Here is a 24,547-nt window from a genome sequence, read left to right as displayed (position 1 = left end):
AGGGTGATGTGATACATAACTTGATCCAGTGGATGAACTTTTCAGGAACTCCAATCACTGTCAAACTCTTCAACACAAAATCCCACTGAACCGAATCAAATGCCTTAGAAATATCTATTTTCATCACTCCTCGCGGCGATATAGTATCACTGTGATAGCCCTTTACTAACTCCGAAGCAAGCAATACGTTTTCCATCAATAATCTTCCTTCTACAAACGCAGATTGATTTTCCAGAACAAGTCGAGGAAGAATCAGCTTCAGGCGGTTTGCTAGTATCTTAGATACTACTTTGTACATCACATTGCAGCAGGCAATTGGGCGAAAATCTCTCATTTCCAGTGAGTCTTCCTTCTTCGGGATAAGAGCGAGTATGGTGGAATTGACACCTTTAGGGAGAAAACCAAAACGAAAGACTGATTGTATTGCCACGACAAAATCATTTCCAATGATAGGCCATGCTGTTTTGAAGAATTCACTTGAATACCCATCCGGCCCTGGGGATTTATTTGCTGGCATAGCAAATAAAACCTTCTTAATCTCCTCTTCAGAAACGTCTGCCATCAACATGTTACAATCAGCTGAGGTGCAACGAAAATCAATCAACTCCTCCAATTCTTCCTCTGTTGCACCCTGATAATTTGTAGGCTTGAAATTAAGAAAATCAGAAAAGAACCTCTCCGCCTCAATCTTGATTTCAGCCTGAGTTGCAGCAATGCTTCCATCCAAACGTCTTATCTCTCGAATGTTATTCTGAGCTTGACGAGCTTTTATAGCATTATGAAAAGTTCTATTGTTTTGGTCTCCCACCTCAAGCCAATGCAGCTTAGCTCGCTGCTTCAGAAACTCTTCCTCCAAACCCGCAACATAAGACCATCTTTCATACGCATCAGCCTCATCCTGAACAGAACTTGCGCTTGGGTTAAGCAGGGTCTCTTGTTGTTTTACACATAATACTTCAAACGCCTCCTTAGTTCTCTTAGTAAGATTTCCAAGCTTTTCCTTACTAAGCTCTCTTATAACCGGCTTCAGATGCTTTAGCTTCTTCGAGAATCGAAACATTGCCGAAGTTGAGTGAAACAAGCGCTCTGTGTTATCCCAATACGCCTGAACCTTAGGAAGAAATTGCTGAAGTCGTCCAATCACATTCACATATTTAAAAGGTCTCCTAATGCTCTCTTGGGACGGTAGAACCTGAATTTTACACCGTAAGTGGTCAGAGCAACCCCCAGCCTCAAACACCGAGTATGCCGTAGTGAATCTCTGCTGAGCCACATCATTTATCAATACCCTGTCCAGCTTCTTGCATATAACACCTTCATCTCTCTTATTGCACCAAGTGAACAGGGGCCCCTGATAGCCCATATCAGAGAAATTACAATGGAGAACTGCCCTTTGAAAATCTCTCATTCCACTAGGGGTACTTCCCAAACCTGAGACTGTCGAACTTTCCTCCACTTCAAGTATCTCATTAAAGTCACCCATAGCTAACCATGCCTTATCTTTAAAGAGAGGAGAATTTTTATGATGACAAAGATCCTCCCATAACTCCTTTCTTTCCTCCACCTGGTTACTCGCATAGATGAAAGTACAAAAGAATTCATCTTCCCCCTGTAGCTTTACTGAACAAGTAATCATCTGATCCGTCTTATACACCGGTGTCACACACACTGTTTCTCTCCAAACTAACCAAATCCTCCCTCCTTGACTACATTCATAGTTCATCATATGCGACCACCCACAAAACACTGAATTTAGAATCCCCTCTGCCTTCTTTTCCTTAACTCTTGTTTCTAACACACAGCCAAACTGCATCCCCACACTACTAATCCACTCTCTTACAACGGAATGTTTCAAATGTTTGTTAAATCCGCGCACATTCCAGAAGAAACTCGTCATTTTAAAGATTTCTACGCGAAGACCTCTTACTCTTAACAGGATTTGCACCCTGAGCTTTGGTCTTCTGCAGTCTCCTCATCCCTTTTTTAGCCCCTGACTTTTCCTTCTCCTTCTCTTGATTAGATAGAATATTATCCTCCAATAAATCACTTTCTAGCTCCTCCATCTGTTCCACCCCTTCAGTTGTATCCTCCATATCAAGTTTCTCTTCCTGTATCTCTCCCTCCTCAGTATCCAAGCTCAAAATCGAAAACTTTGAGGCAGATATCTGAATATCGTCATTTTTCTCAAGCGTTGCGCTTCTCCCAACTCTACCAGGCGAGACATCTAACCATACACATTCTGTACTCTGTCTCCCTATACTCTCTACTGATTTCTCCCCTACTTCCCTACTTCCTGAATTTTGACTCTGCGTACTTCCCACCAACTTTCCTTCATTACCATTGCGAATCATCTCAGCACTACCTGGACCGTTTACTGCCTCCTCCCCCTCATCCAAAGTAACTAATGCTATCTCCTTCATCTTTGTTTTTGACCCCGACTCCACTTCTTTCTTATCTTCCTTCTTTCCCTTAGCACAAACCCGCTCAACATGACCCCATTTCTCACATAGATTGCATCTCGATGGCAACCATGGGTAGTAATACTCTACTGTGAACTCCTTTCCCTCTTTTATGAATGTGATTTCCTTTGGCAGTGTCCTTGAAACATCAACGTTCACGAAAACTTTTGCAACCTCAAAAGTTTCACAAGCAAGAGTCTCTGGATGTAACTTGACTGGAACACCAACCGGGCTCGTAACGAAACTCAATGCCTCCCATGAGAACATGTGAAGAGGAACTTTGCTCAGATGAACCCACATTGGAATAGCAGCTTCTTCCTGCTTCTCTTCCTCTGCCCTAGGCGACCATTTCTTCACCACCATTGGCACACCCGCAATATTCCACATTCCTCTACGCAGAATCTTCTCACGAGCTTTTGGATTTGAAACTCGAAATCTCATAGTTATGGCATCCACATCATACACATCTACCTTCATCAAAGTATCTCCATACCTCCAGATCTTATTCACCACCATATGAACTTTCGCAATATGAGGAGCGATATCGAGAAACTTCCCCACTATGAAATCTTCCCAAAGCGGAGTTGTAACCTGAAGAGCATTCTTCGGAATCTCCACCGTATGCTTCCCTTCTTTCATCAGAACCTCCACATCTACCTTCTTCAAACACTTCCTCTCCATAGCCACCGATACCCAACTTACATCTCGTTTCTTCTCCCCAATCTCCAAATTCGATACATCCCGAGCACCAACGTCTTTCCCATTCCCTTCGATCGTGTTGTCTTTCACCGGAAGATCCGATTGATCCGGCGGCGGAGCCGAATCCATCAAGAAACCCAGATCGCAAATCGCTCTCAGAATCGCCTAGAAAGTCGCCTTACTCAAAACGCAGCGTTTTTCTAAACTTCTATATTAAAGTCGCCTTACTCAAAACGCAGCGTCTATTTTAGAATCAGTGAGATGAAGAATTTATCCACGATGAAGTGTATTTTTTGAGACGCTGGACGCTGCGGCAGCGTCAAAAAAAAGAACAGCCCTACTATTGATAAAATAATTATTTTACATTAAAATTTAAAACCAACGAAGATCATATTCAAGAAGTTTGATTATAAAGCTCATTAATTTTTATGGGCAACAAGTAAGAACGAATTTAAACATTTATAAGATAGTCAAAATCAAAAATTTATATCTATATCTAATTATATAAAGTACACTTTGCTTCACTCCTGGGCTGTCCACCTCAGCAAACAGGTCAAAAATTCGAGTCTTTTAGTTGTGACACGTGTCCTGCATTTAATTAATTTCGTTTGGGTTTTATCACGATTTTATATGGGCTATCTAACTTATTTGGGCTGTATATTTTATTGTTATGTTTTCTGAAAGAAAATAGCCAATCCTTTTGTAAGCTTAACATTTTATCTTTCACGACAATCATCATCTTCTATCTGCATCGTCATCTACAGTTCATCGTCCTTAGCCATCAAGAACCGTCCCATTAATGGGTTTCAGTAGGTTGTGCGAGATGTATCTTCCTAATGAATCTCTGGATCGAGCTTCATTCGCGCCGGTTGTCTTAGATTCGTCTCCTCCAAAACGTTACGGATTCGTCAATTTATTGCCATTAAGAAGCATCTTTACTCCTTTGACCACCAACAAGCACCAATCAAACATTCAATGCTTCTAATTCCTCATTCAGGCGGTGTTTATCCCCCCGCATAAAAAGGTCAGATCCCATCTCCTCAACATCATCCTCTCAATTCATAAAAACACTAGAATCTCATTTTTATGTCTAACGGTTAATTCACTGATCTGATTCTCTATCTCTCTTATGTTTTTTTTTTCTTTCAAACTTACTCCTTCAATTGATCGACCCATGTGTGTTGTTCACAGGAATCCAGGACCGTAGCTCTATCGGTTCAGAAGATCCATCAAGACCCAAACTTTCCATATTTATCAACACATCCTATTGCTTCCCATAAAGTTTAGGTCGCTCTAATTCTCTCCATCAGATTTGAAATAGATATTTCTGTTTTTTTTCTAATATATATGATTTCAGTCTGGTCGGTATGTTTTTACTATATATATACTCGGAAACAATTGCTTTTGCAGGATGAGAGTGCTTTCAGAGTTTTGGTGAGGTTTTACAAGTGGTGATCGTGAGAGATCGAGCCACTGGCTGTGATCATGGCTTTGGTTTCTTTTTCTTCGCTGCTCCCAGTGTTCCTGTGAGAGCCATATTGCTCTATGTTAAATTGTAAGTTTTCATCAAATTTCTTTTTGAGCCATTACTTCATTGCTTCAGTATCAATCGAATGGTTGTTTGCCGATTGTTGAAGCGTTAGACAAACTTAAGTGATTTTTTTAATTCCTCAGTTTCTAACTTTTAAGCATATATAAACTTTTAGGACTGAACGGGTTATCGTTCGGATTGGAGTCGAGTGGTTGGATCTCATCATCTCGATAGACGAAGATTCACAGTCTGGATCATAACGCTGCTGCAAAGAAACGATAAGAAACGATGCTATGCTTAGTTAAGATGCAAAGAGATCTGTATATGGTATGAAAATCGAGAATTGATGCAAGTGATGCTGATAAGATGGACATGTCAGTTCAACAGTGGTTCAAGGGTCCAGTGTCCAGTGCTCAAGGGTCTATGATGTGATGTTAGAACCTAGGCTTGCAGTTTGATTAGTTTTTTATTTTTGGGTTCTGTTAGCCATTGATAGGCTTAGATTGAGATTAATTTTAATTAGATAAGAGTTTTTAAAATGCAGCTGAAAAATACAGTTTATGCATTGCATATCACAGAAGCTTATGATGATTTCGAGGCAGAATCATTCTTGCACGAAGCCATCAATGTTACTGCAAAACATAGTGGAGAAGTGAGTCGTTTTTATGAGAGAAGTGAGTCGTTTTCTGTTCCTCTTTGGCTGAATTCTCATGCCTCCTAATGGAGTGTGGTTGCTATGGAAATGCAAGCTAAAGCTAAAGTTATAATAGAGCCCATAAGGGAAAATTGCATTGCTTAACTTTGCAAAATTTATGTTTCTTGATTGAATAGTTTGCTTGATGCCGCTCAAGAATACATAACAAAACATGCTTATTCTGTGTATCAAAATCTGTTTTCTAACCCATTTCAACATTGTTATAGAAAGAAAAGTTATGGTTTTTTTATCTTTATATTTGAGATTCAAAATAGATTTCACTACGAGGTCTTTTTCCTCTCTTTTTTAAATTTTTTTTTATTTTCTGTTCCTAGCCTAATTGGGTTGTTGATGTTTATAATATATAAAATGCCATCTGCTTAAAAGTTTATACAAAATTTTCCTTAAGAGATTCGAAGTTTTGATCTGGTCCTCTGCTTGAATGTTAGTCTCCTCATTTTTGGTCTTTATAAATATGTAATCGTTTTGAAAAAAAATATATTCTTTAAGCTTATAGTATGTTGATTGAGTTTTCATGGTTCTGTTACATATACAAATCTTTTTTGTATACTCTTTGTTATAGATGGTTCTGTTATATATTCACACTCTTTTTGTACACTCTTTGTTATAGATTTAAAAAACATTGAAAAGAAAGCTAATTTTCTTTACAACAAACAAGTTAAATATAAAATGATGAAAAAAATAAAAAGATATCCTCGACAGACATTACAAATCACTCATTATATAATCAATACTTTCAAACTAGAAAAGGTTATTGACAAATTAATGAGAATACTTTTTCGCAACAAATAAGTTTGACGAAAGATATAAAGTATAGCAATGACCAGATAACTATAAATTTTAAACTATAAATAGTGTTAAACAAAAAACAATGAAATTTATTTTTAGAATAGAAATTTTTTTAAAATGATAAAAACTTAAAGAACAACAACAAAAAATATAAAGGAAATCCCACGCGATGCAGAGTGACGAAATCTCATTATACGATGGAAATTGAAAAAACATAATTTTTAAATATTATAAATAAACATTTGATTTTTAATTAAAAAAAATATCAGTTGATCTTAATTTTTTCAAAAAAAGTTAAAAATTATTTGCTGCTTAACATTTTCTTCTTATGAAAAATCCAAATAAACAAAATAAAAGAATAATTGGATCATAACTAAGATTTAATTACCTATTTATTCAGTTTACTCACCATTTTATCTGTATTCTATAATATTAATAGGAAAAAAAATAATTTAGAAAAAATAAAGTCAAACTATTTATAATATTAACAGAAACTACAAAACATAAAATAATTGCAAAACTAAGAGAAACCAAAAAATAAAGTCAAACTATTTACATAATAGTAAACAAATATAACTGAGCTACAAAAGTTAGAGATAATATTAAATGTATTTTATTTACAATTAGATTTAAACTTTCACTATGTTACTCCGTTTTTTAATATGATCTTCGGCCTAACATAAACCGTAACAAAATGTAATCACGTAGAGCTTAATCCATTCGTACAAATTAAAATTACAAGAATCCCAAGCCTATTTTTGAGATTCCAAAATATAATAAACCACAATCAACCAACTAATTGGATTTAGAAGTATCAAAAACATATAACGAGAACGCCACATACATCCAATATAGTATATTAAACAAACTTATTGATATAGAAACAAACATCAAAATCAAACATAATTAATCTTAACATACATAGTTCCCTCACATTCGAATATTCTTAAAAACCATAAACATTATTATACATTTACATTGAAAGCTTACATATAACAAAAACAAAAATTATACAATTATATAATTACATGCATCACAAGTAAAGTAAAGTATATCCCGCCCGTAGGGCGGGCTAATCCTAGTATATATATATAGTATTGTTTCCTCAACAAGGATCGTTAAAGCCAAAGATTGTCTTTCATGTTGCAAAGAGTTTATAGAAATTACTATTTATTTGAAAGGAAACATCAAAAAAAAAAATTAAACTTACAAGAAGGATAGATTAATATTTTCAAAACAAATATTAGGAATGTAATATTAATATAAACAAATACCAAAAAGTTATGTACTTAACCCCAAACCGATTCCCAACCAAGAAAATTACCAAATATTTTTAGTTTTAAAATTACCAAATATTTTTAAAATACTACTTATACACTCACAAAAAAAACAAAAAGAATTACCCTAAAAATGTTATACAAAATATTTTAAAATTTTCCAAATCGCCGGAAGAACCAAATTAACCGAATAATTTATATCTAAAGCTATCTAAAATGCCTGATATTTAATGCAAAATAACTAAAAACTCATTTACTATCCGAATTATCAGAAATTACCCGAAAATCCGGAACCGAATTGGAACCAATATTTTATCGGACAATAGTACATTCCTAACATTGTTACTTAAAGCAAACTGAAACCAAAAGAAATTTTATAAATAACCAAATTTTTCATATATTTGTAGAGTAGAAAAACAAAAAATGGAAAAAAAATCAGAATTAAACCGAAAACCAAATGGGTTGCCGAATATTTAAAGTATAGTTAATATACCTAAAATTATTAAATATGATTAGTTTTAAAATTACCAATTATTTTTAAAACACTGCTTATTAACTGAAATACACGAAACAAACGAATTACCCGGTTGATATTTTATCATAAATGTTTTTAAATTATTCAATTAATCAGAAGAATTGAATTACCCAAATATTATATATCTAATTTTTTTATAAAAATTATTAAATATTTAATCCAAAATAACTAAAAACTGACTTTTACAGTTTTACCTAGATTTTCTGAAATTATCCAAAAAGCGCAACCTAATCAGCACTAGGGTGAAAACCAATATTTTATCATGTTGAAACCAACCTAAATCCATAACTATGTTAGTCAACACATTACATCTACAAACCTGTATGAAAAAGATTTAGTTTATACACTTAAAAGTAATCAAAAAATAAATATATAGAAGTACAAGAAATTTAAATTAAAAGTTCGTGTTGATTGTCCCCTCCACTGTTAATGAAATTCAAATTAAGTACAATAAAAATCATATATCCAAAATATAATTTCAAGCCAATAACGCAATGTCACAATTATCGACCATAATCTAAGAATTCGCCAAATAAAAAAGAAGGAAACATGCCTACATATAACCATGAAAAGAGCTAATTCAAATAATTTCCACCAAACCAATTAAAAAATTCAATCAAACCTTCCAGTTGCTAGCCGCAAAATTTTAAAATGAATCAAACATCACAACCGCAAAAAGACAATGATATATATGCCAAAATTACAGGACATGTAGTTTCATGCAAATAAATTATCCAACAACTTAGATCACACAAATAGTTTCGCCTCAACACCAATCGAAGCAAACATCCCGCGCGAAGCGCGGGCCGACCCTAATAAAGAATATATCTATTGCTGACAAAATGTGGGATCGTCCCGGATAACTTGTTATTACGCATGTCAAGGAGCATGGCATTTTCTAGCAATGTACTTGGAACCAGCCCACTAAACTCATTGTCGTACAAGTACAACAGACCCATATCCCTCCCACTAAAGTTGGAAGGCAAGCTCCCCGAAAACTTGTTTCTAGAGAGGTCCAGAAGTTTGAAGGGTATGTTAAACAGTGAACTTGGTATTGTACCATTTATAAGATTATCTGAAGCAGAAAAATACATGAAATGGAAGCCTCCAAACCAGCTTGGGATGACACCTTGTAAAAGATTATTTGACAAGTCGAAATATACTAGACCCGTTGAATTAAGCAGCCCATCTCCAATTCCGGTGAATTGATTGTTATCTGCAATCAAAACCATCATAGACGTCAACTTTGTTGGTTGTGAGAAAATTTGACCAGTAAAACTATTGTATGAAAGTTTCCAAGTAAATAGCTTGTAACAACTAGTAAGAAGTTTTATTGGTAGAGTCCCAGAGAAATTATTATGAGATAGGTCCAAGAATTTGATCTTTTTCATCTCACCAAACGAAAATGGCAGATTCCCTTGAAACCCATTATTGGAAAGATTCATGTGTCTTTTTCATCTCACCAAACGATACTCTCTGAGTCTCTGGAAGCCCTTGATAAAACTTATTGGATGATACATCCAAAATCTGCATACTTTGATTAAGTAGCAGTCTTGGAAACTGAAGCATGGTGAAAGAGTTGTTCTGTAAAAGCAAAACCTGAAGTCTTGGATAGTTCTCCAGAAACCAAGATGGAGATATTCTGGTCAACTTTTTGTTGGAAAGATTGATCAGACGCAAATCTTTTTGGTGTTGAAGAAATCTAGGAACTGTTTCCAAGTTACAATACTGTAACTCTATGACACTCAACTGAAATCTAGGTTGCAATGATATTTTATTCTCTATCTGCAGAAAACTAGTTCTTGATGAAAGTTTGAACACCTTGAGTTTCGAGAGGTTAGCTATTAACTCCACCGAGAAGACACCCTCAAACTCATTATCTGAGAGTGATAAGTACTGAAGAGAACTAAGATTGCTGATAAGAGATGGACTCGTTCCACTGAATTTGTTTGAAGATATATCAAGAACTTCGAGTTTACTTAAGCTACGAAAACACTGAGGAAGTCGACCAATAACCTCGTTTCGACTCAAATCAAGCTCCCGTAAATTTTTCAACTGACAAAGTCCTACAATAACATGAAAGACACCTCATTCAGTAAATAATAGACTCCCAAACAGCTCATAAAATTTTTTTTAATATTGTAAATAAAAACTTAAAAGTTTGATTTCTTTTTAAATACCTTGCTCTTCCAATGTTCCAGAAAATTTGTTATCGCTTAAATCCAAAGCTTGAGCTTATGCAAATCCACAAAACCTATGATAAGACAAAAATGAGCACAGATTGAAAATTGTTTGTTTCCAAAATATCTTTGTCGATCCGTGAAGAGAATGAGAGGTAATTTCCCAAAAAACATCAAATTATGTTATTATTACTAGAATAACTTTTTTTTAATTACTAAAATATTTTTTATGCCTACAATGCCCTATTTTCTTTGTTAACAAAAGAAAATTACATAAAAAAAAAATTTATTGCACGTCATCAAATTTATTTTTAACGAAACAATAAAATAAGTCTGCTATAAAAAAGCTGCAATACTTGATGGCAGTTTTAAGTAACTGTTGCAGATTTATTTTTTACCGAAAATTTAGTATCGTAGAATTATACCATCACATACTTTCAAAAACAAGTCTACCTCACATGATGGTAGATTTGATTACACTCGCAGATTTATTTTACGTTGGCAGACTTTTAGTGGGAGATTTGTTTCCTATGACAGCAGGTTTTGTAATATGTCGAAAGTTTTGTACTGGCATGCAGATTTATCTCGTAGACTTTTTTTATAATTTAGCAGATTTTCTTTTCATGTTATGGCAGACTTATACGTCTACGTTTACAAACAACAAACTTTCAGAATAAGTATGCTTCTAGTTACGGCATGCTTTATTCTAGTTTCCGCAGGCTTTCAAGGGATGGCAGAATTTTTCATCCAGAATCGGTTAACAACTTAATTGGTTAACTAATTAGAAGAAAAAAAATCCGGTTTGCTCTAATTAACCAAAATTTTGACCATACCTTCAACCAGTTATTAAAACTTAGATTTGGCCATAAAACTTCTTGTTCTCCAAGTCACGATCATTTTTTGGACAAGTGACTATTTTCACGTTAATCTCAAGACCAAACCTCATGGATATTATTAACCACCGATTGGTTTGTAAGTAAATATGGTGAACCGCCTTGGCTGACCAGGTATAATTCAGCTCTTTCAGCCTCAAAATAACTCCAACAGATGATGTTTTAATGGATTCCCATGCATCTAAACCAACTACTTCTTCCACCATCTGGAAATTAGCCAAATGACCACTACAAGAAAACATCGGTATTCTGACGGACATTCCGACGGAAAATGAAATCCTCGGAATATCCCGAGGAATTTCCAAGGATATTCCGAGGAAACACAAAATTTGGTTTCCTCGGAATATACCGACGGAATTCCGAGGAAATATCATTCCGTCGGAATATTCTTATGGAATACCGAGGAAAATTGTATTCCTCGGAAAAAACCGATGAATTCCGAAGAAATATTATAGACGTTAGAGAGCCGTTGGAGAGCCGTTGGGGGATTTTAAAAATTCATAGGAAATTCCGACGAACTAGCCGTTGGCATCGGAATTCCGTCGGAATTTCCTCGGTCTGTCGGCATGATTTCAACTATAAATACAAGCACCCCTCTTCCTCTTCATTCACTCCATATCTTCATCTTCCCTCTCACTCTCTTTACACACGAATTTGATTCATAAAAAACATGTCTTCTTCAAATTATTTTCGTTCTTGGATCGATCGACCTCATTTGGATCCGAACACGAGATTGCTTACGGAAGAATACCAACGAGGTATAACCGAATTCATGGGGTTAGTTCACCGACAACCGGAAGCAAAAACAGGTATGTTAAGATGTCCTTCCTCTAATTGTAAAAATAAAAAGGTTATTAAAGAGTGGGATGTTTGGACTCATCTATATTTGAGTGGGTTTACACGAAGTTACAAAATTTGGTATCATCATGGGGAAACTGATTATGAACATGGTAGTACTAGCGAACCTCAGCCAGCGGTTAGATTAGAAGAACCAATTAGAACGGATGTAGATTATGGTGTAGGTACTGAGCAGATGGTAAATTATCATTTTAGAGGGGAAGATTTACCCAATGCAGAAGCTAGGAGATTTTATGATATGTTGGATGCTGGAAAGCAACCATTGTACGAAGGTTGCAGAGATGATCATTCAGCTTTATCATCTGCTACAAGATTGATGGGCATTAAAACGGATTATAATTTGGCTGAAGACTGTGTGGATGCGATTGCTGATTATGTAAAAGGTATTCTACCCGAAGATAATGTAGCTCCTGGTTCATACTACGAGGTTCAGAAACTCGTAGCTGGTCTTGGTTTATCGTATCAGGTAATAGATGTATGCAGAGACAACTGCATGATTTATTGGAGGGCGGATGAACAGCGGGTTTCATGCAAATTTTGTGGGAAGCCTCGTTATAAAGATACGAGTGGAAAAGTTCCAGTGCCATATAAAAGGATGTGGTATTTGCCTTTGACGGAAAGGTTGCAGAGGTTGTATCTGTCTGAACGCACAGCGCAACCAATGAGATGGCATGCGGAGCACTCAACAGATGGTGAGATCAGACATCCTTCAGATGCAAAAGCGTGGAAGCATTTCCAATCAAAGTATCCCGACTTTGCGTATGAGAGAAGAAATGTCTACCTTGGATTATGTACTGATGGTTTCAGCCCGTTTGGCAAGAGTGGAAGACAGTATTCTCTATGGCCAGTCATTCTTACACCATACAACCTACCCTCAAACTTGTGCTTGCGACGAGAGTTTTTGTTTCTCTCGATTCTCGTTCCCGGACCAGAGCATCCAAAGAGATCACTTGATGTGTTTCTTCAGCCACTAATATATGAGTTGTAACAACTATGGGCTCAAGATGCTGAAACATACGATGTTTCGTATAAAGAAAACTTTCAAATGCGGGCAGTACTAATGTGGACAATAAGTGATTTTCCAGCATATGGTATGTTGTCTGGATGGACAACGTATGGAAAGCTATCATGTCCATATTGTCAAGATAACACTGATGCTTTCCAACTAAAACACGGAAGAAAAACGTGTTGGTTTGACTGTCACAGGAGATTCTTACCACCAGATCATCCATATCGTAGAAGTAGGAATTTGTTTACGAAGAACAAGAAGGTGTTTGACAGTCCACCTCCGGAAATTTGTGGGAAAGATTTGAAGACACAACTTTGAGATTTTGGTGCAGAAAGGACGCCAGACGTCGGTGGACATGAGCGTTTTCCGGTAGATGGTGTTGGAGACCTACATAACTGGCACAAAAAAAGTATTTTCTGGGATCTGCCATACTGGGAGGATCATCTACTAAGATATAATTTAGATGTCATGCATATTGAGAAGAACTTTTTTGACAATCTCATGAACACGATCCTTAATGTTCAAGGTAAAACAAAGGATAATTTGAAGTCAAGACTGGATTTAGTCGATATATGTGCTCGTTCAGAACTTCATGTTGATGAGAATGGTAGGGCTCCTTTTCCCATATACCGACTTGATGCAGCGGGAAATGATGCGTTCTTTGATTGGATTTCAAATGATGTGGAATTTCCAGACGGTTACGCATCTAATTTGCGTAACTGTATCGACAGAAAGGTAGAAAAGTTTACTGGCTTGAAAAGCCACGATTGCCATGTAATGATGCAGCGCCTCCTTCCGTTTGCCTTCAAGGAACTATTACCACGAAATGTTCATGAAGCAATTGCAGGGATAAGCGGTTTCTTCTGCGATTTATGCACGAGATCAGTGACTCTTGAAGGTATTGAAAATTTGAAGACTAACATAGCCGTGATTCAGTGCAACCTTGAGAAGATATTTCTTCCTTCATTTTTTGATGTTATGGAGCATCTTGTTATTCACCTGGTAAGAGAATTGGAACTTGGTGGTCCTGTGTAATATAGATGGATGTATCTGTATGAGCGGTATATGTTTCATTTGAAGAAGATGGTGAAAAATTTAAGTAGGGTGGAAGGTTCTATAGTCGCACGGATGATCAATGAAGAAACTTCAAACTTTGCCGAGTACTACTTTCCAGCAGAAGTTCAGACCAAAAACAGAAGACCTGCTTGGCATGATGATAGAGGCGAACGGGCAACATATCATGTTACGGTTCCAGACATTTTCACAGACGTTAGACGACTTAGCGGAAAACCAAAGGACCGTCGACTTACTGAGCAGGAGCGCAGTCATTTGCAAACATATTTGCTCACCAACTGCGAAGATGTTCTTCAATATGAGAGGTAAATAAATTAGCTTACAAATTTTTATTTTAACAAGTTGAAATTTAAATTTAATTAATTACATTATTGTCATCATATGTACAGGATTTTCATGGCAGAAAAGCGATTCGAATATAGATACGCCACAGAGGACGAACTAGAAGAAATGAAGCAGAGAGAATTTGCTGGATGGATGTTTACTTATGTGAGTGCTTTAAAAAAATTAAAATATCATTTATCACATATTTATACTAATTCACATTTATTGATAGGTGTCTGCTGGTTTGGCCAGAGGTGAAACCTTTGACGATTGGATACGCGAGATGGTCGTTGGACCAAACTTTGTTGTGAAGTCATATTCGAGATTTTGTACTCGAGGATATGCATTCACAACTCAGAAGAGGAGACGTTCGAGTACGACTTATGATGCTGGTGTTTGTTCTGCATCAGGAGATGATGTATACTACGGACACATACATGAGATTTTGGAAATCAAGTATTTGGGCATGGTTGGATTGCGCTGTACTGTTTTCTATTGTGATTGGCACGACAACACTCCAGATCGAGGTGTGAGAACATATGCATTTGGTGTTACATCAGTAAATTCGAGGCGAAAGCTGCAATATTATGATCCTTTCATTCTTGCTTCTCAGGCCGATCAGGTAATTAAATGTTAATTATTCAGAAGGATTCATCATCATGTGTATTAATTTATAATTTTACTAATAATTTCTTAAATGTTACAGGTTTGTTATATTAAGTACCCCCGGGTACGGAACAGAGATGATCCATGGGTTACTGTTACAAGACTCAACCCGAGATGCCGAGTTCAGGGAAGTTCTGAGCTGGAAGACCCACTACAACCAAGCACATTCGGCAACTTAAGTGCAGCAGAAGATTTAGGTGGAGTTGGCCTTGTAGTCGATTTAACCGACTTCGGAGAGGAAGCCGCCGTTCACATAGAGGATGAACCAGTGATTGGAGAGTTTCACCAAGATCCAGATTCAGATTCATCTGGTGATGATGACTCGGAAACAGACTAGCGTCGACTTTTTTTTTATATTGTATATACAAAGAATCCTCAATTGTATGCATTATAATTGTATAAGAAATGAAAAACGGCGAAAAAAATCGATGTTTTGAAACTCCAAAACCTGGTTCCTCAGAATTTCCTCGGTAATTACCGAGGGTATTCCGAGGAAACCTGGTTCCTCGGAATTTTTTCATTTAACCGGGTAAACCAAGCCGCCAAATATTTCGCGAAAATTGAATTAATGATTTCCGAGGAAATTCCGACGGATATATTAAATAATTCCGAGGAAATTCCGACGGACATTTTCCGTCGGACGCCTCATTTTATTAGGTCGAACCAGATCTTCTTCCCCATTTCTCTCCTCCTCTCCGCCGAAGTCTCTCTTCTCTCTCGCGATTTCCGTCGTTTCCTCCCGTTTCTCTCGACGATTTCCGGCGAATCCGCCCTAATCCTCCTCAATTTCAGTCCTTGCATCATGTATGAATCCTATCCCACTCTCTTAGGTTAGATTTGTATGGTTTTTAAGTAGATTTGATGATTTTGGAATGAGATTTATAGATTTTGTTAGGGTGAATGGTAGAATTGTGTAAAATCGAGTTTGATTATGTATTTCACTTGATTTGAATTTTTTTTTATAGTTTTTATTAATTTTGTGGTTATAAAAATCTAATTTGTAATTATATATATATAATATGAAAACATATTTTGTATATAAAATCTATTTTTGCATTTTAAAATCATTTATATATTTATTAAACATTTTTAAAATCTATAAAACTTTTTTTGTCATTAAAAATCATATATATAATATTTAAAATCATTTTTTGTGATTATAAAACGTTTTATGTATTTTTATATATAAAATATAAATTTCTATATTAATTAAACATTTTTAATATTATTAAAACTATTTTTTAACTATTAAACTATTTTTTATTTATTAAAACTATTTTTTGTAATTATTAAACTATTTTTGGGATTTATTAAAACTATTTTTTAATTATTAAACTATTTTTTATTTATTATAACTTTTTTTGTAATTATTAAACTATTTATATTATTGTGATTAAAAACTATTTTTAAATTATTTTTAAACTATTTTTTAACTATTTTTTATTTAAACTGTTTTTTTTTATTAAAATTATTAGAAATAATTTTTAAATATGTTTTTTTTAATTTACAGGTCTAATGATGATCAGACCCGGCCTCGACAGCGTCGTAGCCGGGGTGGTATGGGGAGCGAGTCTCGGGGTTCGTCCAGCCATATTCAGGATTTCGTTTCGCCCCACAGCTCCTACCATACATCTCCCTCTCCATTACCCGCTCCTGCTGCTCCCGCTCCCGCTGCTGCACCCGCTCCTGCTCCTCCGGGTCCTCCGGGAGTGATGAGTGTTGCGGAGTTGGTTCGACAGCCCGGTCGTGACCATCTTCCCTATCTCACTCCGTATCCACATGGACAGGGTCAAACATGGTAATTAAACTTTTATTTTTTTCATTAAAATTTGATTCATTATTAATAATTTGTTTTTTTATTAGGTTCAACCGATCCGGGAACGGGATAAGCGCATGGATCAACCGTATGATGTACTCGGCCCTCGACAAGGGACATCCGACTTTCACTGACTTCCCTACCGAGAAGCAGCATCTGTGGTTTCGTCAGTTTGCGGTAAGTATTCTAATTTTTTACTTATATTTTTTATTTATCAAAACTATTTTTTGTAATTATTAAACTATTTTCTATATTTATTAAACATTTAAATATTATTAAAACTATTTTTTGTAATTATTAAACTATTTTTGGGATTTATTAAAACTATTTTTTTAATTATTAAACTATTTTTTATTTATTAAAATTTTTTTTGTAATTATTAAACTATTTATATTTTTGTGATTAAAAACTATTTTTAAACTATTTCAGCAAGAATTCAACTGGAATTCCGATGATACGCTCTCTATCTATCACCACCTCGTCCATAAAGTTATGGACAACTATGGGAAGCAAATGTACGAGTGGAAGAAGAAGTGGGAAATAAACAAGGTAGTTTATAATTTATTAAACAATTTTTAAATTTATTAAACTATTTTTTATTTATTTATCTATTTTCTTTTTTTTTTAATTAAAAGGTCCCAAATTCGATGAACGACACGGTCTGGAAGGAGTTGTGTGCGCATTGGGATAAGGAAGAGATGAAAGAAACTTCTTCCACCAACTCCAACAACCGCAGGAGCGACCGTAAAGGGAAGGGCATCTACAAGCATAACTTGGGTGCTCAATCTATTGCCACTCTGGGGGATCGCATGGTAAGTTCAACCGCTTTTTCTTCAATTATTTAAGTTTCAGAATTTTATTTTTTGTGCATTTCTTCAAATTTCTAATGTTTGTTTAATTTATGTTTTTTTCAAGGCGGAAGAAAATGAGGGCGAGCCGGTTGATGATCTCGCCCTAATGAAAATGGCGTATACCAACAAGAAGACCGGCCAGATTAATGATGGTCTTGTGAGGGACGTGGTCAGCCTGGTCCAAACTCAGGTGTATGACAAAGTGTCTCAGCTTCAAACCGATGATGACGATTCGGCGGCTTCGACCAACTTGTCTCGGATTCGAATCAACGAAATCGTTGAATCGGTAAGTTCTTTTTTTTTAAGTTCAATTCATTTATTTTATGATTTTTATTTTATCATCTTTTTATATTATTTAAATTTGGCTATTTAATATTTCAGTCGGTTCCAAAGAAGAAGAGACGTTTGGTCGGTTTGGATCGTCGCTCCCGGTCGGCTGCTCCTTCTTCTGCACCACCGCCCTATGTTGATCCAGAAGTACTTACGGCTCAGCTGAAGGACAAGGATGATCGCATATCTGCGTTAGAGACCCAGATGGCAGCTCAACAGGCGGGCTATGAGACACAGAAGAGGCTGAACGAGCTAATGATGGAGATGATGAAGAGGATGTACCCGAACGAGGTGTTCCCGAACATTCAAGACATGTAGTTTTTTTTTTTTTTTTTCAAAAACTCAGAATGTTTTATTTTTATTTGTACAACTTTGAATATTATCTAATATGTTTTCAATTTTAATTTTATATTTTCGAATTTTATATTTTCGAACGTGGCCCTCGGAAAAAAAATAAATTTTTTTCGAAATTCCGAGGAAAAGAACCCTCGGAAATTTCCGACGAACTTTTCCTCGGAATAAGTCGTCGGAATATACCGAGGGACAGTTCCTCAGAAATTTCCGAGGGCCGCACTTTCCTCGGAATTTTCCGAGGGCCACGTTCCTCTGAATTTCCCGATGAAAATTCCGAGGAAGGTTTCGTCGGAACTTCCGAGGATTGGACCATCGGAAAATCCATCGGAATATTCTGAGGAAGACCTCCCTCGGTATATTCCGAGGAACTTTAACGACGAACTTATTGTCCTCGAAGTTTCCTCGGAAATTCATTTCCTCGGAATTCCGTCGGAAATTTCCGAGGGATTTTCGAGGAAAAATGAATTTCCGAAGAGTTATTTCCGAGGACATTTCTCGTCGGTATATCCTCGGAATAGCGTTATTCCGACGATTTTTTCCCTCAGTATGCCGCTGTTTTCTTGTAGTGGACAGTTATGATTCATGCTTCCACTTTGCAATGGACATTTCTCCTCTTCATAAAGTCTTGCTGGATATTTTTTTCCACTTTTTGATGTAGTCATTCGTCTGAAAAATTGTAAAATGTAGTAAGTATTAGAAAATTTAATTTTTCCAAAAACATACAAACGACCAAGACTGAAGAACACAAACAACCCAGACGATACCCAAACTGATATCAACAAATGTACAAACGAAAAACACTTCTATCTACTCTGTATCAAAACCAAATCGAATTCATTTGATACTCAATATTAAAAAAATCGTTTGACAGAGACTAACCTTTGATGGCAAAAATAGGTGAATTAAACTGATTGATGTGGAGAGGAGCTTGTAAGAGTGTCGAAATCAACGAAAATAGGGTTCGTCGTGAATCGAAGGTTTTAGTGGTTGATTAGGGTGTGGAGATGAAGAAATTGATGAGAAATCATGATGAAAACTAAAGAGAGTCGAGAGTTTGAGGATTTCACAATTTGGGGATTTAGGGTTCTTGGGGTCATGGAAGAAAAAATTATTGTGGAGGTATTTTTTTTTCTAAGAGGTTTCACCTTTTTTGGTCAAGTAAGAGTAGAGTAATTTTGCCTTAATTTATTTTTACTGGGAACTAATTTTTTTTAATCGATGGGGCATTTCAGTCTTAATGATACATTTTCTATCTTTTCTTTTGTGTGTTACTAGTCATTAGTCATAAAATGAGAGTTAGTAGAGGGTGTTTTTCAAAACCAACCCATATTTTCAAGTCAAATCCAAAACCAACCCTTTTTTTTTTGTCCATACTATTCATCAATAAAATTTCCATATTATCCTTATATTTTTGAATTATTCACAAAATTGCCATTTTATTTATTTTTTTATTAATTTTGAAATTAACAAAAAACCAAATACACCCTAACAATTTCTTCTTATTTACAAAAATGCCATCATCATCAATTTTTTCAACCACCATGAACCACCATTTTTGAGCTCTAAAACTCTAGAATTCAATTTTCAACCACTTTTTTTCTCATTCTAACCCAAAAAACTACATTTCTTCTCATCTCTTCTACATTTCCATCTAAAAAACTCTCATAACTATCATTTTCATAATCATAAACTTCATATTTTCGAGTTTCTTCATTAGTGAATCGTTAAAGATGCTTTTTTTTGCTCATATTTGGAGTTTGGACGGTTGAAAAGGTTGGAAACGAGCTTTACACATGAAAAAGGTAACTATTTACATGGTTTTCGTTCTTTTTCAGATCTGTGTCGCGACGGTAGACTGTTTTGTATGTCTACGCCTCCGTAGAGACTTACGATGCAGTCTATTTGTCAACGCACGGGTTAGTTTTGCAATTGACCAGACAATTTTTTTTTCTAACGCAGACTTCCCCAGTAGTCTCCGTCTTTACCTTTGACAACAAAAATAAAATTTTCGGTAGACTTACTAAGACGTCTACCTAAAAGAGGTTAGTTTTTCATTTGACCGAACTTTTGACTTTTCAAAATAGACTTCAACGGAAGTCTACAAAATGTAGACTGCCACCGAAGTCTATAAAAGGTCAGTTTTGCATTTGACCAAAACTTTGACTTCGTGGAATATGTTAGTTTTGTGTTTGACCAAAAAGTTTAAAAAGCAATAAAAAATTTATTAAATTGTAGACTTCATATGCAGTCTTCTTATCTTAAAAAAAAAATGTAGACTGCGTATAAAGTCTACTTTTTTATTTTGGTCAAATGCAAAACCAACCTGTCGGATTTGAGAGTAGACTTCACAAGAAGTCTACACACCCGTAGACGTTCATTTCAATCTACTGATTTGAAGTCAAACTTGGTCAATTGCAAAACTAACCTCTTTCAAAAAAAATTCAAACATGTAGACTGCATATGAAGTCTAGTTCTGAAAGTCAAATCTTGGATGAATTCTGGTCAATTGCAAAAAGTAACCTTTTTAAATTGTAGACTGAAATGAAAGTCTACATGTACAAAATCACAACTTTTATTCAACTATAGAAAGCAACCCGTAAAATGGTCAATTGCAAAAACCAACCCAAAGAGTAGACCTATTTGACAGTCTACGTCTGTAAACTGAAAAGAACGTCTACATCTTCAGAGACTGAATATTAAGTCTGCATAGAAAAATCTATAAAAATGTGAATTTGTGTATTATTCATTAAATTTTTCTAGTTTTTTTGTTTGACAGTGTGTGTTAGTTAATCCTAATGGGTTTGAGTGATTTTGAAAAGAATTTTTTTAATAATTATGAAGGTATAATTCATTTAATTTGACAATGTTGTTAGCTAATAATTGTAGACGTATTTGTAAGTCTTCGTTTATAGTTTTGCTAATAAGGTTGAACTTGTTTTAAAGCTGAAGTCGGTGACTGTGGAATATAAATTTACATTCTCAGCATATAAGACAACGAAAACTCTGTATGTGGCTAAGTATCGTGTTCAAGGATGTGGTTGGAAACTTAGAGCGAGTGTGAAGCATGGGTCAAAGATATTTTGGGTGACAAAATATTCGAAAAGGATGAAGAATCGGAAAGGTTGAAGAATGTTCCTTGTGCATGATGGCTGTACACATGGTAAACTTCTTGAAATGACACAAGAAGATTATGATCTGGACAACAAAATTGAGAAGATTGTGCTAACCTATTCCTTACCAAACATCATTTAAAACAAATGACTCTGAATAGGAAAATACTCCTCTTATGCCAGTCACGAATAATCGACAAGTACGGAACTTGATCGAGTTATCTAAGACACACTTTGTACGCCTTTGTGTATCAAGCCTGCGCCAAATACACTAAATTTTTTTGGATTGACTATATTTTAGATAATAAGTGTAGACGTTTTTGTAAATCTACAAATGTAGACTGCAGTTGAAGTCTACGTCGTAAATTCTATTAAAAGTGTATTTGTGTATTATTCATCATATTTTTTCATGATTTAATTATTTTACAGTGTATGTTAGTAAAATTTTAATGGTCTTGGATGAATTTCACAATTTAATGTGTTATAATTATACACTTGATACTTATTGCAAATTGTTTTGATTAGTGTTATTCTTGAAAAATTTTGGGAAAATTTTGTATAGATTTTCTTCTTCTCACATGTATGTTAGTTTTTATTTTAGCTTATGGTGGTTTTACTTGTTTGGTTGGTTAGATCTTGTGAAAAATTGATATCTAACAAAAAATTAATAATATCATACAAGTGAAAACAACTAAAAATGAATACAATGTTTATAGATTATGCATTAAAAAATTATTTAAAAATTAATATTTTATTATGAAAGTTATTACAAAGCAATATATTAAAAAGTATTATTGAGTATGTTTGAATTTTCATAATCTTGATGCTTCAAATAAAGTCTTGGAAAAAGTACCTGCAAAATAAGATAGAGTTATGGGAAAAACATAAGATAAAAACTGAAATCATATTTTAGTAGACCTTTTATTAAGTCTACGTAAAGTTATTGTTTAGTAGACTTTAGTTGAAGTCTACACTAATGGAAAATTTTCATATCTAAAAGTGTGCATTTAGAAAATTTGAAAATACTTTGTTCTGGAAAATATTTCAAAAATAGTTTTTTGTCATCCTTGTAACAAAGCAAAAAGATAATGTATGAATCTATAAATTTAGTTCATTATAAACACAAAATATCTTATAATGAATATATGGAAAGCTTACATTTTTGGGAAGATGATTTGAAAACATTGGAAGAGAATACCTGCAAAATAAAATAAAATTATGAAAAATAAGATAAAAATTAAAATCATATTTGAGTAACTTCTAATGAAATATGCTTAAAAGTTAAGGCTAGTAGACTTCGTTTGAAGTCTACCAGCCGTAAGTTTTAAGTAGATTTCAAATGAAGTCTACTCTATAAAAAAAAATAGATCTGAAAAATAAATACACTAAAAATATGAAATAAGTTTAAATCTAAAAAACTTTTAAAAATATTATTTAGTAGACAAAATAGTTATAAATTAAAGACATATTAATATGAATTTTAATATGTAACTTTATTTGAATATAAATACTAGAACACATATTTTAAATCTATAGATGTAAACCTTACATTTCTAGGAGGAGAAGAGAACAACTATGGAAGAAAATACCTGCAAAATAAGATAAAAATATTAAAAAACATAGAAAAAAAATTAAAGTCATATTTTTGTAGACTTCCAATGAAGTATGCTTAAACTTTGTGGTTTAGTAAACTTCATATGAAGTCTGCAAGCTTTAGTAAACTTCTTTAGAAGTCTACACTGTCTGATAATTTTCAGATCTGAAAAAATCTATATATTTTGAAATGTGAAAATAATTTTAAATCTGAAAATACTTTTCATAATAGAATTTATAAGGTAAACTAGTAGCAAATTAATGTAGAGAGCTTGATCTATAAATTTATTTGAATATAAACATATAAATACATATTTAAAATCTATTAATCTAAAACTTACATTTTTAGAGGAGATGATGAAATCCATGAGTGATAATACCTACCAAAAAAAGATAATATTGTGAGAAATAAACATAAAAATACACATTTAAAATCTATAGATCTAAAACTTACATTTTTTAAAGGAGAAGATGAAAACCATGAATCATAATATCTAAAATGACAAGATAATATTGTGAGAAAGACTTGAGAAAATTTTAGAGAGAAAGAAGATAATGAGAGAGATTTGGAAACAATTGAGAGAATTTTAGAGAGAAGAGAGAAAGTTTTAGAGAGAAGGGAGAGAGTTTTAAAAACTTGTGCAGCCACTTTAGAGAGAGATTGTATAAATTTTGTTTATATAGGGAGACACAAATGTAACTAGGTTAAAATTTACGATACTGTAGACTTCGTTTGAAGTCTACTAAAATTAAAATTTTGGAGTAGATCTTACTATAACATAGTAGTCCTTTTTGGAAGTCTACTATAATAATTTAATTATTGTTATTTATTCTTTATTATTTTAGTAATTTTAATATATGATTTATTAAATTTATTTCTTTATTTTTTAATAGTTATAGTATATGATTTCACTTTTTTATTCGTAAGGAACTTAACTTAGTTTAAATATAATAATTTTTTGTAAAACAAATTGAAAAATATAGACTGAAAAAGACGTCTTCAGATAAATAGACTTTATTGTAGGTCTACGAAACCCTAAACCACAAATCTCAAACCCTAAATGTTTTGCTTGATAATCAAAAGTCTCATTTATACAAAATATAAACTACTAAAAATTAGTATGCAGATTTAAGTTAATAAAACAAAAAAAAAACAAAATCTAAAATCTAACCCTATGAAATCAACTACTAAAAGACATAACATGTTAGAACCTTTTGTTTCTAAACTATGAACATAGTCTAACACATGATAACTAAATTAGTATATATTCTTCAAAATTGTTCGATTATATGAAATTTTAATTTATTTACTTCATATTATCCATTATATTGATGATTAGTTAAAAATATCACAATAATTATTTTTATACATTTTCAAAATTAAATTATTAGATCAAATTAGAGTGTAGACTACAAAACAAGTCTATAAATGTGTAGACTTCGTAGGAAGTCTATATATATGTAGACTTCTTTTATTACATGTA

The 24,547-nt window shown here is 34.0% G+C and overlaps 1 long non-coding RNA gene across 1 annotated transcript; it reads left to right on the top strand.

The window, feature by feature from the left end:
• Positions 1-3,813: 3,813 nt before the first annotated feature.
• LOC106360675 lies at positions 3,814-5,482 on the top strand. The gene is made up of 3 exons (XR_001272812.3): positions 3,814-4,182; positions 4,350-4,713; positions 4,865-5,482. It is a non-coding gene; the product is annotated as an uncharacterized LOC106360675 (long non-coding RNA).
• The last annotated feature ends 19,065 nt before the right edge of the window (positions 5,483-24,547 follow it).

The sequence above is a fragment of the Brassica napus genome, chromosome A1 (genome assembly GCF_020379485.1).
Source record: "Brassica napus cultivar Da-Ae chromosome A1, Da-Ae, whole genome shotgun sequence".
Taxonomy (NCBI): domain Eukaryota; kingdom Viridiplantae; phylum Streptophyta; class Magnoliopsida; order Brassicales; family Brassicaceae; genus Brassica; species Brassica napus.
Note: the sequence above shows the minus strand (reverse complement) of the source record. Positions and strands in the feature narration are given on the sequence as shown.